At 40.3% G+C, this 15872-nt stretch overlaps 1 long non-coding RNA gene across 1 annotated transcript in view; it reads left to right on the forward strand.

The window, feature by feature from the left end:
* The window catches only part of LOC129639322 (uncharacterized), a 64018-nt gene extending 55008 nt beyond the window's left edge, over window positions 1-9010 (forward strand). The window contains exon 5 of the long non-coding RNA XR_008708335.1: window positions 8727-9010. This is a non-coding gene — a long non-coding RNA (uncharacterized LOC129639322). The remainder of the gene's footprint in view (window positions 1-8726) is intronic.
* Window positions 9011-15872: the final 6862 nt, after the last annotated feature.

The raw sequence follows: 15872 nt of genomic DNA on the forward strand, positions 1-15872 counted from the left end.
GGAGCCTGGTGGGCTGCCGTCTATGGGGTCTCACAGAGTCGGACACGACTGAAGTGACTTAGCAGCAGAAGCAGAGGAAACGTTTGAGACTCGGAGTCTGTGTCACCGAGGGTGTCATATATCTCTTCTCAAGCTTGGGCTTTATCCTTAAGGCAACTGGAAGCCATGGAAAGACTTTCAGACAATGTGACAGGAGCAGATATATCACATGGACCATCAGTTAGTGCAGAGGAGAGAGGTGACTTTGCCAGTAGTCCAGGTAGAGGGGGTGGTGAACTCCGGAAATGGGGCCATTGGAGGACAGCTAGAAATGGAGAAACAGTCATATGATAAAATCAACGGGACTCCAGGACTAACTGGAGCGGGATCTGAGAGATGGTGCTGTGGGGGCTGGTTCTCTAAGGGATTGTGTGCTTGGTGGCATCTCCATCTGGGACACGGGAGGATTTAAGTGGAGCCTGCCCCTAAGGGAGGGAGATGCACTCAGGCTGAGTCTTAGTAGTGAGAGGCCGGAGATGATGTCCCCCTTGATGAAATCATTTTCCATATTCTTTTAAAGAAAGCAGCCAGTGTAGATCACACTTCAGAATCATTTCTTTCTTTGTTTTTTAAGTAAAAGGGTTAAAATGAGAGAGATTTGGGCACCCAAAGGAACTAGCTCCAATTTTTCAGAAATTATGGGTTGTAAGTTTCCTCATTGCCTAAGAAGTCAGGTTGAGGTATTGTTGTGCTGTAAATATGCCTGCACATGGAGTGAATTACATTAGATGGGCATAGTGTCCATCGATTGTTTCTAAGACTTTTCGGTACTTTCTGAGTGTTTTATGCATCTGAATGTCTATAAAACTGTTTTGGAGACACTTTGGCCTTAGCTCAGCTTTTCAATGACTTGCTTGAGGGCAGAGGTGAATGCAGTCATCTTCTTAGAACACAAGTAGATTTCCTAGAAAAAGAGCAGCAGGGAACACCATGAACAGAAATGCCTCATACTCTTGGGACAATCTATTCACCACCCAGGTCACTTGAGAAAAGAAACCCAAATCCACATCCAGAAAGTGAAGAGAGAGGGAATGTCAGAATTCTCAGAGCCTCTTAGTGCTTTTGCTACTTGAGTCCACTTCAATCTTCACCACAAACCACTGGGTAATGAAAATGGAGTTTACACACTTCTATTCACAATATTCGGAGAAGGCAATGGCACCCCACTCCAGTACTTTTGCCTGGAAACTCCCGTGGACGGAGGAGCCTGGTAGGCTGCAGTCCATGGGGTCGTGAAGAGTTGGACACGACTGAGTGACTTGTTTTTCAATTTTCACTTTCATGCATTGGAGAAGGAAATGGCAACCCACTCCAGTGTTCTTGCCTGGAGAATCCCAGGGACCGTGGAGCCTGGTGGGCTGCCGTCTCTGGGGTCACACAGAGTTGGACACAACTAAAGCAACTTAGCAGTAGCATTCACAATATTATGGGATGTAGAAAGTCTAAATGAAGTTGTTAGAATCCTTTTCGGTGGTTTTTTACATTTGGTGACCTTCAGTGAGATGTTTGAAAAGTCTGTCAACAGCTTGGACTTACTACCAGCATGAACCCCCAAATCGACGCAGCAGAACGTGTACCACATGTGGAGAACATGCAGACTCCCTGCTTGTGCTTTTCTTTTGTTAGGTTACCTGAAGTGTAACTAGAATTCAAAGAGTAAGGTCCCGTGTAACTGTCACTCAGGTGTACTGAGGACTTACTAAGTGCTAGTCACTTTTGTAAGTCCTTTGCAAACTCATTTACACTCCCGCACAATCCCATTTCACAGATGAGAGTGTGGGGGCATACAGAGGGTCAATGAGTTGTCCAGAGCCACAGCCGAGAGGTGGAAGAACTGAAATTCAAACGCGGGACTCTGGAGCCTGAGTTTTTAATAACTTTTTTTTTTTTAATATTTATTTATTTGGCTGCATCAGGACTTAGTTGTGGCACTTGAAATCTTGGATCTTAGTTTCCTCAGGTGAGATCTAGTTCCCCCACTGGGGATTGGCCCCCTGCATTGAGAGTGTGGAGTCTTAGCCCCTGGACCACCAGGGAAATCCAGCCCCCATTTGTTTTAGACACATGCCCTAGGCATTGGGCTGCTCACCCAGAGTGAAGTCTACACCAGGCCAAATAAAGACAGACCCTGAGAATTGGGCTTTTAAGGAAGCTGTCAGCTCAAATAGTAACACTTGAGAATATGGCATTTGTAGAACTCCAAACCTATTCTGCCCATCCTGTGGTGGTTTGTTTGCTGGTTTTCACAGCTGCTGTAGGTCCAAGGCTGTTGGTTTTCAAGGTTACCAAAGAACAGGGAAGAAGGGGATGGATAAGTTAAAATACCACAAAGCTTGCTGAGATTGAGCCACTTTTCTTCAATAAACATTTTTCATGATTGTTCTAAAACTTTCTTTAACTTCCAGAGTTCAGAATATCTTGACTTTTTTTTTTTTAATCAGTGCATTTTTTTGGTCCTCCAGATTTTTTTTAGGCATTCACTTCACCCTTTTAGAAGTGCTTCCCTCTTCAGTTTTTTAGTTAATAATTTTTACAGTTCTTTGCCTAAATTTCTTGTCTCGTTCTTAAACTACATGAAAGTAGTAATCATAGTTATTTTAAAGCTTGTATCTTATAACTTTAGCCATAGTGACTATGATCTGTTAATTACCAATACCATTAAAATACCATTACTAAATGCAGAAGTGAAGAATTTCTTTATTTTTATTAAAATATAGTGTTGTCAAAATGTTGAGTTGAATCATTCCTAGTAATCTGAATGGTGTACTAGAAAGTTCACCTCCTCAAATGTCTTTTCCTTATGTGATGGATGACAGTTTAAGGTTCAATAATCTCCAGAATGCTTCCCTGATTCAACTTCTTATTCTCTGCATCAGTTATGTTCAGTTGCTGAGTCATGTCTGACTCTTTGCAACCCCATGGACTGCAGCACACTAGGCCTCCCTGCCTATCACCAACTCCTGGAGTTTACTCAAACTCATATCCATTGAGTTGGTGATGCGATCCAACCATCTCATCCTATGTCATCCCCTTCTTCTCCTGCCTTCAGTCTTTCCCAGCATCAAGGTCTCTTCCAATGAGTCGGTTCTTTGCATCAGGTGGCCAAAATATTGGAGTTTCAGCTTCAACATCAGTCCTCCCAATGAAGATTCAGGACTGATTTCCTTTAGGATTGACTGGTTGGATCTCCTTGTGGTCCAAGGAACATTCCAGAGTCTTCTTCAACACCACAGTGCAAAAGCATCAATTCTTTGGCACTCAGCTTTCTTTATAGTCCAACTCTCACATCCATACATGACCACTGGATAAACCATAGCTTTGACTAGATGGACCTTTGTTGGCAAAGTAATCTCTCTGCTTTGTAATATGCTATGTAGGTTGGTCACAGCTTTTAAGTTTAATCGGGTCCCACTTGTTTACTTTCTTTTGCCCACTTTTGATTGATGTCTTCATTAACCCTTTTAATTTAACCGTGTGTAACTACATTTCAGGTTGTCTTTTATAAGCAGTACATAATCATATTTTGTTTTTAGCCTAGTCTGAGGAAGACTTTATTACAGAGTGTAAACCATTCACAATTAGCATAAGAATTGATGCATTTGCTCCTATTTCTGGAATCTTTTTCATACTCTCTTTTTGGCTCATTTGCTATATTTTCTACATTTTCTTCTCACTTGCATTGTTTTCTTTGGTGATAATTTGAAACGTGGTTCTTAATTCTAGTAGTGATTGCCTTTAAGTTCATTCGATGTAACCCTTAAACCATGCTTCTTTGGTTGTCAAAATGAAGAGCAAATGAGTAATATTTTATATCACCCATTTAAGAATTAATAGGCTTTATTTTTGGTTGTCTTGTTTTACATTTACATCCACAAATTCTCATCTTTACTAATGTAATCTAGGGTCATAAAACTTCTCCATCCATGGGATTTTCCAGGCAAGAATACTGGAGTGGGTTGCCATTTCCTTCTCCAGGGGATCTTCCCAAACCAGGGATGAATCCCAGGTCTCCTGCATTGCAGGCAGACTCCTTACCCTCTGAGCCACCAGGCAAGTCAATTTATTATATAAATGTTCTTTTTTAAGATTTGGCTTTGGATTTTGCTTTTAATTCAGTAATCATATTTCCAACAATTATTTTCATTAAACTAAATAGTTGACTTTCTACTTTGCTGCCAAGCTTTTTATGGTGTGGTACAATGTCTTCCACTATAGCTTGCAAATAAGAATTACCTGGAGATTTTTTTATACATTCACATTCCCTGACTCTGCCTCCCATGTAGATATTCTAATTGTATGCATCTAGCACAGCCTTTGCATGACCCTTCTCTAGCTTCAGCCTTATTGTGCTCTGACAATTGTAGCCTGAATTGCTGCAGGGGAAGTTGTGGGAGAAAGGGTGGGGGAGGAGGGAAAGGGAGGACTTTAAGAAAGTGTTTCCTGGGAGGAGGAAGAATTCCTATTTTTCCAATAAGTCCAGAAGATGCTGAAAGCTTCTCTTTACAGTCGCCCCCACCACCCTTATCTCCAATCCCCAGTTAAGAACTGAAGATTGAGAAAAAGGTTTGAGAACTGATTTTGAAACAGGAGGGTAGGGGGCAGGGCACAACCTTTAAAAGAATGACAGAGCCCAAGAACATGACATAAACTGATTGAAAACCAACTAGATTCAAGGTGGTGGATAAGTTGACTTCCAGTCGACCTTGAGCCTCAGTATAAGCTTGTTGTAACACATCAGCATGGTCAATGACATACACACGGGCACCATGACAGTTCCAAGGCCACCAGAAAGACAAAAAGTGAGCAGTGGCCCAATTCCTAGAAATCCCCACCCTTCCCCAAAATAGCTGGAATACTCCTCCTACTCATTCAGTTCAGTTCATTCAGACCCCATGGACTGCAGCACACCAGCTTTCCCTGTCCATCACATTAGCCTATGAAATTCAGTTCAGTTCAGTCACTCAGTCGTGTCAAACTCTTTGTGACCCCATGGACTGCAGCACTCTGGGCCTTCTTGTCCATCACCAACTCCTGGAGCTTACTCAAACTCATGTCCATCAAGTTGGTGATGCCATCCAACCATCTCATCCTCTGTTGTCCCCCTCTCCTCCCACCTTCAATCTTTCCCAGCATCAGGGTCTTTATCAATGAGTCGGTTCTTTGCATCAGGTGGCTAAAGTATTGGAGCTTCAGCATCAGTCCTTCCAATGAATATTCATGACTGATTTCCTTTAGGATGGACTGGTTGGCTCTCCTTGCTGTCCAAGGGACTCTCACAGTCTTCTCCAACACCACAGTTCAAAAGCCTCAGTTCTTTGACACTCAGCTATCTTTATAGTCCAACTCTCACATCCATACACGACTACTAGAAAAACCATAGCTTTGACTTGATGGACGTTTGTTGGCAAAGTAATCTCTCTGCTTTTTAATATGCTATCTAGTTTGGTCATAGCTTTTCTTCCAAGGAGCAAGCATTTTTTAATTTCATGGCTGCAGTCACCATCTGCAGTGATTTTGGAGCCCAGACAAATAAAATCTCTCAACTGTTTCCATTGTTTCCCCATCTATTTGCCATGAAGTAATGGGACTGGATGTCATGATCTTAGTTTTCTGAATGTTGAGCTTTAAGCCAACATTTTCACTCTCGCCTTTCACTTTTATCAAGAGGCTTTTTAGTTCTTCTTCACTTTCTGCCATAAGGGTGGTGTCATCTGCATATCTGAGGTTATTGATATTTCTCCCGGCAATCTTGATTCCAGCTTGCGCTTCATCCAGCCCAGCATTTCGCATGATGTACTCTGCATAGAAGTTGAATAAGCAGGGTGACAATATACAGCCTTGATGTACTCCTTTCACGATTTGGAATCAGTCTGTTTTTCCATGTCCAGTTTTAAATGTTGCTTCTTGACCTACATACAGATTTCTCAGGAGGCAGGTAAGGCAGTCTGGTATTCCCATCTCTTTAATAATTTTCCACAGTTTGTTGTGATCCACACGGTCAAAAGCTTTAGTGTAGTCAATAAAGCATAAGTAGATGTTTTTCTGGAACTCTCTTGCTTTTTCTATGATCCAACAGATGTTGGCAACTTGATCCCTGGTTCCTCTGCCTTTTCTAAATCCAGCTTGAACATCTGAAAGTTGTTGTACTCTGTACATCATATACTGTTGAAACCTGGCTTGGAGGATTTTGAGCATTACTTTGCTAGAGTGTGAGATGAATGCAATGGTGCAGTACTTTGAGCATTCTTTGGCATTGCCTTTCTTTAGGATTGGAATGAAAACTGACTTTTTCCAGTCCTGTAGCCACTGCAGAGTTTTCCAAATTTGCTGACATATTGAGTGCAGCACTTTGACAGCATCATGTATTAGGACTTAAAATAGCTATTGTCAATGAAAAAAAGATGTACAGCTTGAGAGTTGTGAGTGAAGTTTTATCTGGGGCAAACTGAGGACTGCAGCCCAGGAGGCAGCATCTCAGATAGCTCTCAGAGACTGCTCCAAAGGGGCCGTGGGGGAAAGTCAATATATAAGGTTTTGGTGAAGGGAGTTCTATGCCATGAACCCCCCTTTTTCAAAAGGTTTTTGTGAGTCATAAGGATCTGAGGTCACTATGAAGGGATTTAGTGCTTCTCTAGATATGAGGAGATGCAAGGATTGAGATCATAAAATCTGTTCCTAAAAACATCCAACTATCTGAAGACCTGTCTCACCAGATTCCCTGGAGCACAGAATGCCTCACTCCACCCTGAACTCCCTCAGGGATTGTTGAAGGTCAACAGGTATAGCAGCATGGGGTTCTGTCTCTGTAGATGCAGATGGCAAATGCCTTTGTTGTTCAGTCATTGGCAGTGCTCTTGATAAGTGCCAATTTGTAGTTGACACAGCCCCCTTGTGGTCATAAATCCGACCATACTTTGGGGGGCATTTCATGACCATTTTGTCCCATGTTGCTGGGGAGGCTCATTCCCAGTTCTGAAGAAGGTTTTTGCTGATAAGACACTCAATGTGCTACTACTGGACTAGGTCTTAATAGTCAAAGATCTCTGGACAGCTGTCTTCTAGTTATGGTCCAGGAAAGTATTCCCTCTCATTGCATCTTTTCATACCTAGAGTTACACTATTACAATCATTGATCATTTATTGAGCTATACATTTGATCAACTGCTTCAAGTCTAGTCATCATTTTCATTGGAGGCTCAGTCATACACTTGGTAATATAAGAAATAATAATCTTGTGAAGCAAGCAACATACAAATGGTTTAGCGAATAACATTAGTGGAATTAAAAGTAAATATTTTAGCCATGAGACTCCCACACCAAACCAATTTTTTTTCTTTAAAAATCATCAAGACTAGGGAATGGGTCACTTAAAGCAGAAATATGTTTTTTCATGTGGCTTATGAAATGTGTTACATTAAAGTATTTACCAAGTATGAAAATATAGCATTCACTTTGAATTATAGCACAGGTATCTTCCCCAAATGCTGTAAGGTGTCAAGGGCCTTGCAGTTGTGTAGCACTGCCTTTCTCATCATAGAGATCTCAGAATTCAATAGGCTCATAGCCAGGTTACTAGCATTTAAAGCTTATGAAAGTTAAGGCTTTGATATGGTCAATTACATTCTCCAACCTCATTGAAAGGGCACACACACAACACACAACACACAAGCTGCTAAATGGTCATGCCAGTAGAATACAAATCTTTGACCCACTGGGATCATACCAATGGTAGATTGGTTGGGGTTACCTCTAATTTGTTAACATGTATGACCTTAAATTCATGGGAATCCCAGGCTACACCTTTGTATCCATCCCTGTAGATGTCAGGCCATAAATTAGTGCCACAAATCCACTGAGTTCCACACCAATCACTCTCTCTAAGAGTAATAATAGGCATAGTTCATAAAGCACCCAGCCTTGTCTCATAATTACCAGGTTGATAATTTTTAGTGTGATTTAACCATTCCCGTTAACCATGTAGATCCACCCTATAATTGTGAGAGTTTTCCTTTTAATAGATGAGAGGTTAATTTTTTTTATTGAGACTTAGCTTGTCACTCTGCTTGAGTTTGAATTACCCTAAGAGAAAACGTAAATCTATGGACAGCATCAGAGCAGGTATTATTAATTGGCCATGTGAGAGGATCTCATCCAGTAAAATCATGAATAGATAGAACAGGACTGAACACTCATCTAAAATAAATTTCCTAGGGGGTATCCAATCAGCCCTAGAGAACAGAAATCCACCAAGGTAACCCAGAAGTACTAGGCACAGGTATTTGGCCACAACGCAACAATTGGATTGAGTTTTAAACTGGCATAGAATCGTGTCCATGATAGAAAACATGTGATCGATAGTCTTAGGTCCAAGAAATCAAGAATACATGATAAATGATTGTAAAAGTCAGATCAGCATCTTGGGCAAGCAGTCTACTTGTGATGTTGCCTTCTTCTCATCCTCATGTATTATAGTTTCCTCTGTTTGAGCTTTGTTTAAGGTGCGTTTGAGGTCAGCAGGCCCCTCTGTAGACCAGTCCGCTTAGGGGCCTTTGGAAGTGGGAGTTAACCGGAGAGTCAATTTCCCTTCAGTTTCACGGGGCATGAGCTAGTGAAGAGTACCTGATAGAAAGGTCCTCCCAGGTTGGAGACAGTTCCTTAAATTTTGTCTTCTTTCATCTTGATTGCAGGTCATGTGTGAGGCATCTGATCTTCATCCAAAAGACAGATTACTGAGATAAGCTTCAGAAACAACCCTAGAGTGTCCTTTAATAATTCAATTAAATTTTACATTAATATACCCTAACAGCAAAGAAATATACAGGAAATGAGTCTTAGTAGATACAGACCTCCATTAACAAGCTGAAATTTAACATTCATTGAAACATCTTTTTCTCCCTAAAATCACTGTCATTTTTACCAAATATAACCAAACTATGACTGGTTTGTAATATAGGTCTGGTCTCAATAAACTTGTCTGCTGACTTATGTAACCAAAATTGATGATAGACTTTTTTGCTTTGCTGAGACTTTTTAGAGTCTCAGATTGAACTTTTATCTGATAAAGTTACTGGAAACTAAGAGCTCCCAATCTCTGGAGGGTTCAGATAGAGAGAAAAGATAAATGTTTCAATTTGTTTCTAAAATATAATTTTACAAAATTACTGTGTTAATTAGTGTGAGAGGAAGGTTTTTTTTTTCTTACACTTGGAAAACACAGATTCAAATCAGTAATTTTTCAGATAGAAACCATAAAAGTTATAAGCATATTCACCAGTTCATTCAGTCTTTTGTTAACCTTTGTGAAGTCATGAGGTTTTCTATTAGAATCCTTACCCAGTTCAGAAACTGGTATTTATCCAAAAGTCCTTTTTATAAATCTTGAAGAGGCGAAACTTGGTTAGTGCTATGACAATATTTTGAGATAGTAACTAGAATTATGACTGATAACATTTAACCCAAATATATCAGAATTTTAAGAACTCCATACAGTTTCTAGGATATCTATATTAATAACATTTACCATGACCAACCTAGACAGCATGTTAAAAAGCCCAAAGAATGGATGCTTTTGAACTGTGGTGTTGGAGAAGACTCTTGAGTGTCCCTTGGACAGCCAGGAGATCCAACCAGTCCATCCTAAGGAAATCAGTCCTGAATATTCATTGGAAGGACTGATGTTGAAGGTGAAGCTCCAATGCTTTGGCCACCTGATGCAAAGAACTGATTCATTGGAAAAGACCCTGATACTGGGAAAGATTGAAGGTGGGAGAAGGGGACAGCAGACGATGAGATGGTTGGATGGCATCACCGACTCAATGGACATGAGTTTGAGTAAATTCTGGGAGTTGGTGATGGACAGGGAGGCCTGGCATGCTACAGTCTATGGGGTTGCAAAGAGTCGGACACAACTGAATGACTGAACTGAACTGAACATTTACTATACAATATAACCCAAGACTTATTACTCACTTGACAATACTTCCCATCTAATTCTGTATACAAAATGATCCTAATTAGTGTAATATCTCTCTTTGGGATGTTTCAGGGGCCCTCTGAAGCATCCCAAAGTTAGCTAGAAATCTTCTTCATTAGAATGATTTAGGAGGTTTTGTCAATAAATATCAAAAAGGTCTAGAACTCTCAATCAGATAGGCTTATAGGGCATTGTGAAACAATGGCTATTTACTTAGGCAAAGTAACAATAAAGGATTTCAGACCAGACCATTTAAGAGATAAAGAGACTTAAATCTATTATCAAAGGCAGTTCAGTATCTGAAGAAAAGGTGTCCTCTTAACAGAGACAGAAGCTAAATTCAAGTTTTTACACCAGCTTACTTTACTTAAAAGAAGGAAATGGCAACCTACTCCAGTACTCTTGCCTGGAAAATCCCATGGACAGAGGAGCCTGGTAGGCTACAGTCCGTGGTGTAGCAAAGAGTCAGACACGACTGAGCTACTTTACTTTACTTAGAAGGTAAACTTAATTAACTTTATTTTAAACTTAGTCCTAACCATATAGAAAACTCTTTCCTCATGGTTCACTTTCCACAAAGCTCATCACTTTCTCTACCCATTACTGTGTTCTTCCATCCTAAAATGCCACCTATAAGTCAGGCTTACTTCCTTTTCCCTTCACAAAATGCAATTCCATTCCTCATACCTTCTTTACCAAAAACACACTCCCAATCCCTTAAGCTACCAAGAACTGACTCTTTTTTTTCTTTTTAAAATCAGCAATTATTTATTTATTTATTATTTTTTTTAAATTTTATTTTATTTTTAAACTTTACAATATTGTGTTAGTTTTGCCAAATATCGAAATGAATCTGCCACAAGTATACCTGTGTTCCCCATCCTGAACCCTCCTCCCTCCCCATACCCTCCCTCTGGGTCGTCCCAGTGCACCAGCCCCAAGCATCCAGTATCGTGCATCAAACCCGGACTGGCGACTCATTTCATACATGATATTATACATGTTTCAATGCCATTCTCCCAAATCTCCCCACCCTCTCCCTCTCCCACAGGGTCCATAAGACTGATCTATACCTCAGTGTCTCTTTTGCTGTCTCATACACAGGGTTATTGTTACCATCTTTCTAAATTCCATATATATGCGTTAGTATACTGTATTGGTGTTTTTCTTTCTGGCTTACTTTGCTCTGTATAATAGGTTCCAGTTTCATCCACCTCATTAGAACTGATTCAAATGTATTCTTTTTAATGGCTGAGTAATACTCCATTGTGTATATGTACCACTGCTTTCTTATCCATTCATCTGCTGATGGACATCTAGGTTGCTTCCATGTCCTGGCTATTATAAACAGTGCTGCGATGAACATTGGGGTACACGTGTCTCTTTCCCTTCTGGTTTCCTCAGTGTGTATGCCCAGCAGTGGGATTGCTGGATCATAAGGCAGTTCTATTTCCAGTTTTTTAAGGAATCTCCACACTGTTCTCCATAGTGGCTGTACTAGTTTGCATTCCCACCAACAGTGCAAGAGGGTTCCCTTTTCTCCACACCCTCTCCAGCATTTATTGCTTGTAGACTTTTGGATCGCAGCCATTCTGACTGGCATGAAATGGTACCTCATAGTGGTTTTGATTTGCATTTCTCTGATAATGAGTGATGTTAAGCATCTATTCATGTGTTTGTTAGCCATCTGTATGTCTTCCTTGGAGAAATGTCTATTTAGTTCTTTGGCCCATTTTTTGATTGGGTCATTTATTTTTCTGGAGTTGAGCTGTAGGAGTTGCTTGTATATTTTTGAGATTATTTGTTTGTCAGTTGCTTCATTTGCTATTATTTTCTCCCATTCTGAAGGCTGTCTTTTCACCTTGCTAATAGTTTCCTTTGTTGTGCAGAAGCTTTTAAGTTTAATTAGGTCCCATTTGTTTATTTTTGCTTTTATTTCCAATATTCTGGGAGGTGGGTCATAGAGGATGCTGCTGTGATGTATGTCGGAGGGTGTTTTGCCTATGTTCTCCTCTAGGAGTTTTATAGTTTCTGGTCTTACGTTGAGATCTTTAATCCATTTTGAGTTCATTTTTGTGTATGGTGTTAGAAAGTGTTCTAGTTTCATTCTTTTACAAGTTGTTGACCAGTTTTCCCAGCACCACTTGTTAAAGAGATTGTCTTTAATCCATTGTATATTCTTGCCTCCTTTGTCAAAGATAAGGTGTCCATATGTGCGTGGATTTATCTCTGGGCTTTCTATTTTGTTCCATTGATCAATATTTCTGTCTTTGTGCCAGTACCATACTGTCTTGATAACTGTGGCTTTGTAATAGAGCCTGAAGTCAGGCAGGTTGATTCCTCCAGTTCCATTCTTCTTTCTCAAGATTGCTTTGGCTATTCGAGGTTTTTTGTATTTCCATACAAATTGTGAAATTATTTGTTGTAGCTCTGTGAAGAATACCGTTGGTAGCTTGATAGGGATTGCATTGAATCTATAAATTGCTTTGGGTAGTATACTCATTTTCACTATATTGATTCTTCCAATCCATGAACATGGTATATTTCTCCATCTATTAGTGTCCTCTTTGATTTCTTTCACCAGTGTTTTATAGTTTTCTATATATAGGTCTTTAGTTTCTTTAGGTAGATATATTCCTAAGTATTTTATTCTTTCCGTTGCAATGGTGAATGGAATTGTTTCCTTAATTTCTCTTTCTGTTTTCTCATTATTAGTGTATAGGAATGCAAGGGATTTCTGTGTGTTGATTTTATATCCTGCAACTTTACTATAATCATTGATTAGTTCTAGTAATTTTCTGGTGGAGTCTTTAGGGTTTTCTATGTAGAGGATCATGTCATCTGCAAATAGTGAGAGTTTTACTTCTTCTTTTCCAATTTTGATTCCTTTTATTTCTTTTTCTGCTCTGATTGCTGTGGCCAAAACAAGAACTGACTTTTATATTAGCATTTTATGGATTGGTGAGCATAAATACCAGTGATAATTTCTAAAACCTTTGTTTTCTTAGAACATTTTAGGATGGCACCAAACATCATTCATTTTTAATCCCAAATCTCTTTAGTTTCTCTGTAAGAGCAAATTAGTGTTCAGTAGTAAATGTTTCAAAATCTTATGTTATTTGGAAAATGACTTAGCTATGTAATAGACTTCCAACACTTAGTTTAGCACAAACAACCTTTAGAAGTTCAGGTTACGCCAATCTGGAGAGACTATTTTAGACAGACGTTCCTAAAGCATCATTATTCTTAACAGAGTTTATCTAAAGGCTCATATCTCATTTATGTTTGTTTAGAAGTTTCTTCACTCGAGGTAATTTCCTTGCTGACACACTTGTAACAGATATAATATTAAACATATTAAAATGAAGTACAGTGATCACAGAGGATGGTGACCTCAGCCATGAAAGTAAAAGAGGCTTGCTACTTGGCAGAAAAGCTAGGACCAACCAAGACAGCACATTAAAAAGCAGAGAGATTCCTTTGCCACCAAAGGTCCGTCCAGTCATAGCTATGGTTTTTCCAGTAGTCATGTACGGATGTGAGAGTTGGACTATAAAGAAAGCTGAAGGCCGAAGCTTTGAAAAAAAATCACAGTCAAAAGGCACAGGGTTTGGACTGTGGTCTTGGAGAAGACTCTTGAGAGTCCCTAGGATGGCAAAGGGATCCAACCAGTGCACCCTAAAGGAAATCAGTCATGAATATTCATTGGAGGAAGTGATGCTGACACTGACACTCCAGTACTTTGGCCACCTGATGCAAAGAACGGACTAACTGGAAAAGACCCTGATGCTGGGAAGGACTAAAGGTGGGAGGAGAAAGGAGATGACAGAAAATGATACGGTTAGATAGCACCATTGATTCAAAGGGCATGAGTATGGTGAGTAAGCTCTGAGAATGGATGATAGATGGGGAAACCTGAAGTGCTGCAGTCCACAGGGTTGCAAAATAGTTGGACATGGCTGAGAGCGTCATCTGAGCAGAGGAAAACCTAACCGTGTGATCGGACACGGCTGAGAGAGTCACCTGAGCAGACGAAAATCTAACCTCGTGATTTCAAACGATAAACACACACAAAACTGCCAAGTATAGAAACTCCAGGATTAAACCCTGCCTCAAAACGTTCACTCCTCAAGGTCTGTTTCTGCATACAACAATGTTGGCCTTGTTTCTCTCACAAGACCTCCAAAAATTGGGGGTGTCGGCTTTGTGTATCTCCACGGTGTCTGTGCACATAAGGACAAGGGAATGTTCACTCCTACTTCAGGGAGGGTGAGGCACGACAAGGGTAAGTCTGGGTCAAGTGTTTACAGATCTTTTCACAAAAGTGGATAAAGGGTCATTCTTCGAAATACTACCTTTAAAAGAAATTTACAATAAATTGAAATAGTAAATGGAAACTCTATTGCGTGCAGTGCGTTCTGGTTATGCAAATGAACGCCGAGTCCCCGCCCTTGAGATTCACGCTTCTCCCTGCCCCAGTTCCCGTGAAGCCAGCTTCCCATCCCTTGTTCCCAGGCCCCTGACTCCATGTTTTCTCCTCCTTGACACTCTGGGTCTGATTTCTTTTGAATAAGGCTTTTCTTGACGGCTAAAGATAATGATATATGGGTGCTGCGTTTCACACAGAGAAGGTTCACTCTACTGTCGAGTGAAATAGAGTCCCAAACCCACTCAGTCATGCTCAGACTATTTGCCACCCCATGGACTGTAGCCCTCCAGGCACCTCTGTCTGTGGAATTCTCCAGGCAAGAATACTGCAGTGGGGAGCCATTCCCTTCTCCAGGAGATGCTTCCCCAGGAGCGAATCTGGCTCTCCCACTTTGTAAACGGACTCTATACTGTCTAGGCCTTGCTGCTGCTGCTAAGTCGCTTCAGTTGTGTCCAACTCTGTGCGACCCCATAGACGGCAGCCCACCAGACTCCCCCGTCCCTGGGATTCTCCAGGCAAGAACACTGAAGTGGGTTGCCATTTCCTTCTCCAATGCATGAAAGTGAAACGTGAAAGTGAAGTTGCTCATTGTGTCCGACTCCCAGCGACCCCATGGACTGCAGCCTACCAGGCCCCTCCAACCATGGGATTTTCCAGGCAAGAGTACTGGAGTGGGGTTCCATCACCTTCTCCTATCTAGGCCTTGAGGGGGACTCTAAACCCTGTTTAAGGAAAAAAAAAAAAACCAACGGGGATTTGCTGTATGGCTCAGGAAACTCAAACAGGGGCTCTGTATCAACCTAGAAGGGTGGGATGGGGAGGGAGATGGGAGGGAGGTTCAAAACGGAGGGGATATATGTATACCTATGGCTGATTCATGTTGAGGTTTGACAGAAAACAGCAAAATTCTGTAAAGCAATTATCTTTCAATAAAAAATAAAAATTTTTAAAAGTGGGAACACATGTACACCCGTGGCAGATTCATGTTGATGTATGGCAAAACCAATACAATATTGTAAAGTAATTAGCCTCTAATTAAAATAAATTTAAATTAAAAAAATAAAATAAAAGTGAGAAAAGATAGCATGTGGAAAATATTACTTAACAGAATATTCAAGACACACTATCCGAAATGAATGTTTATTAAAAATTGGGGTGAGGGAAGATTTTACAAGCTTAAAACAGTGAAAAACTCAAAGATATTTTCATAAGGAAAATGTTTCCTGGACTTAACTGTATAAAATGTAAATGGTTGAATAGCTAAAAGCATCATAATCAGCTGAAAAGGTAAACAATGAAACAGGAACATGTTTTCAGAAATGAAACAGGTTAATAGTTTTAATAAAGAGTTCATATAAATCCCTGAGAAAAATATTAGTACAAAGATAGATAAGTCAGAAGGAAGGAAACTGAATCAATCCAAATCAAAGA

This window comes from Bubalus kerabau, chromosome X, assembly GCF_029407905.1.
Source record: "Bubalus kerabau isolate K-KA32 ecotype Philippines breed swamp buffalo chromosome X, PCC_UOA_SB_1v2, whole genome shotgun sequence".
Lineage (NCBI taxonomy): Eukaryota > Metazoa > Chordata > Mammalia > Artiodactyla > Bovidae > Bubalus > Bubalus kerabau.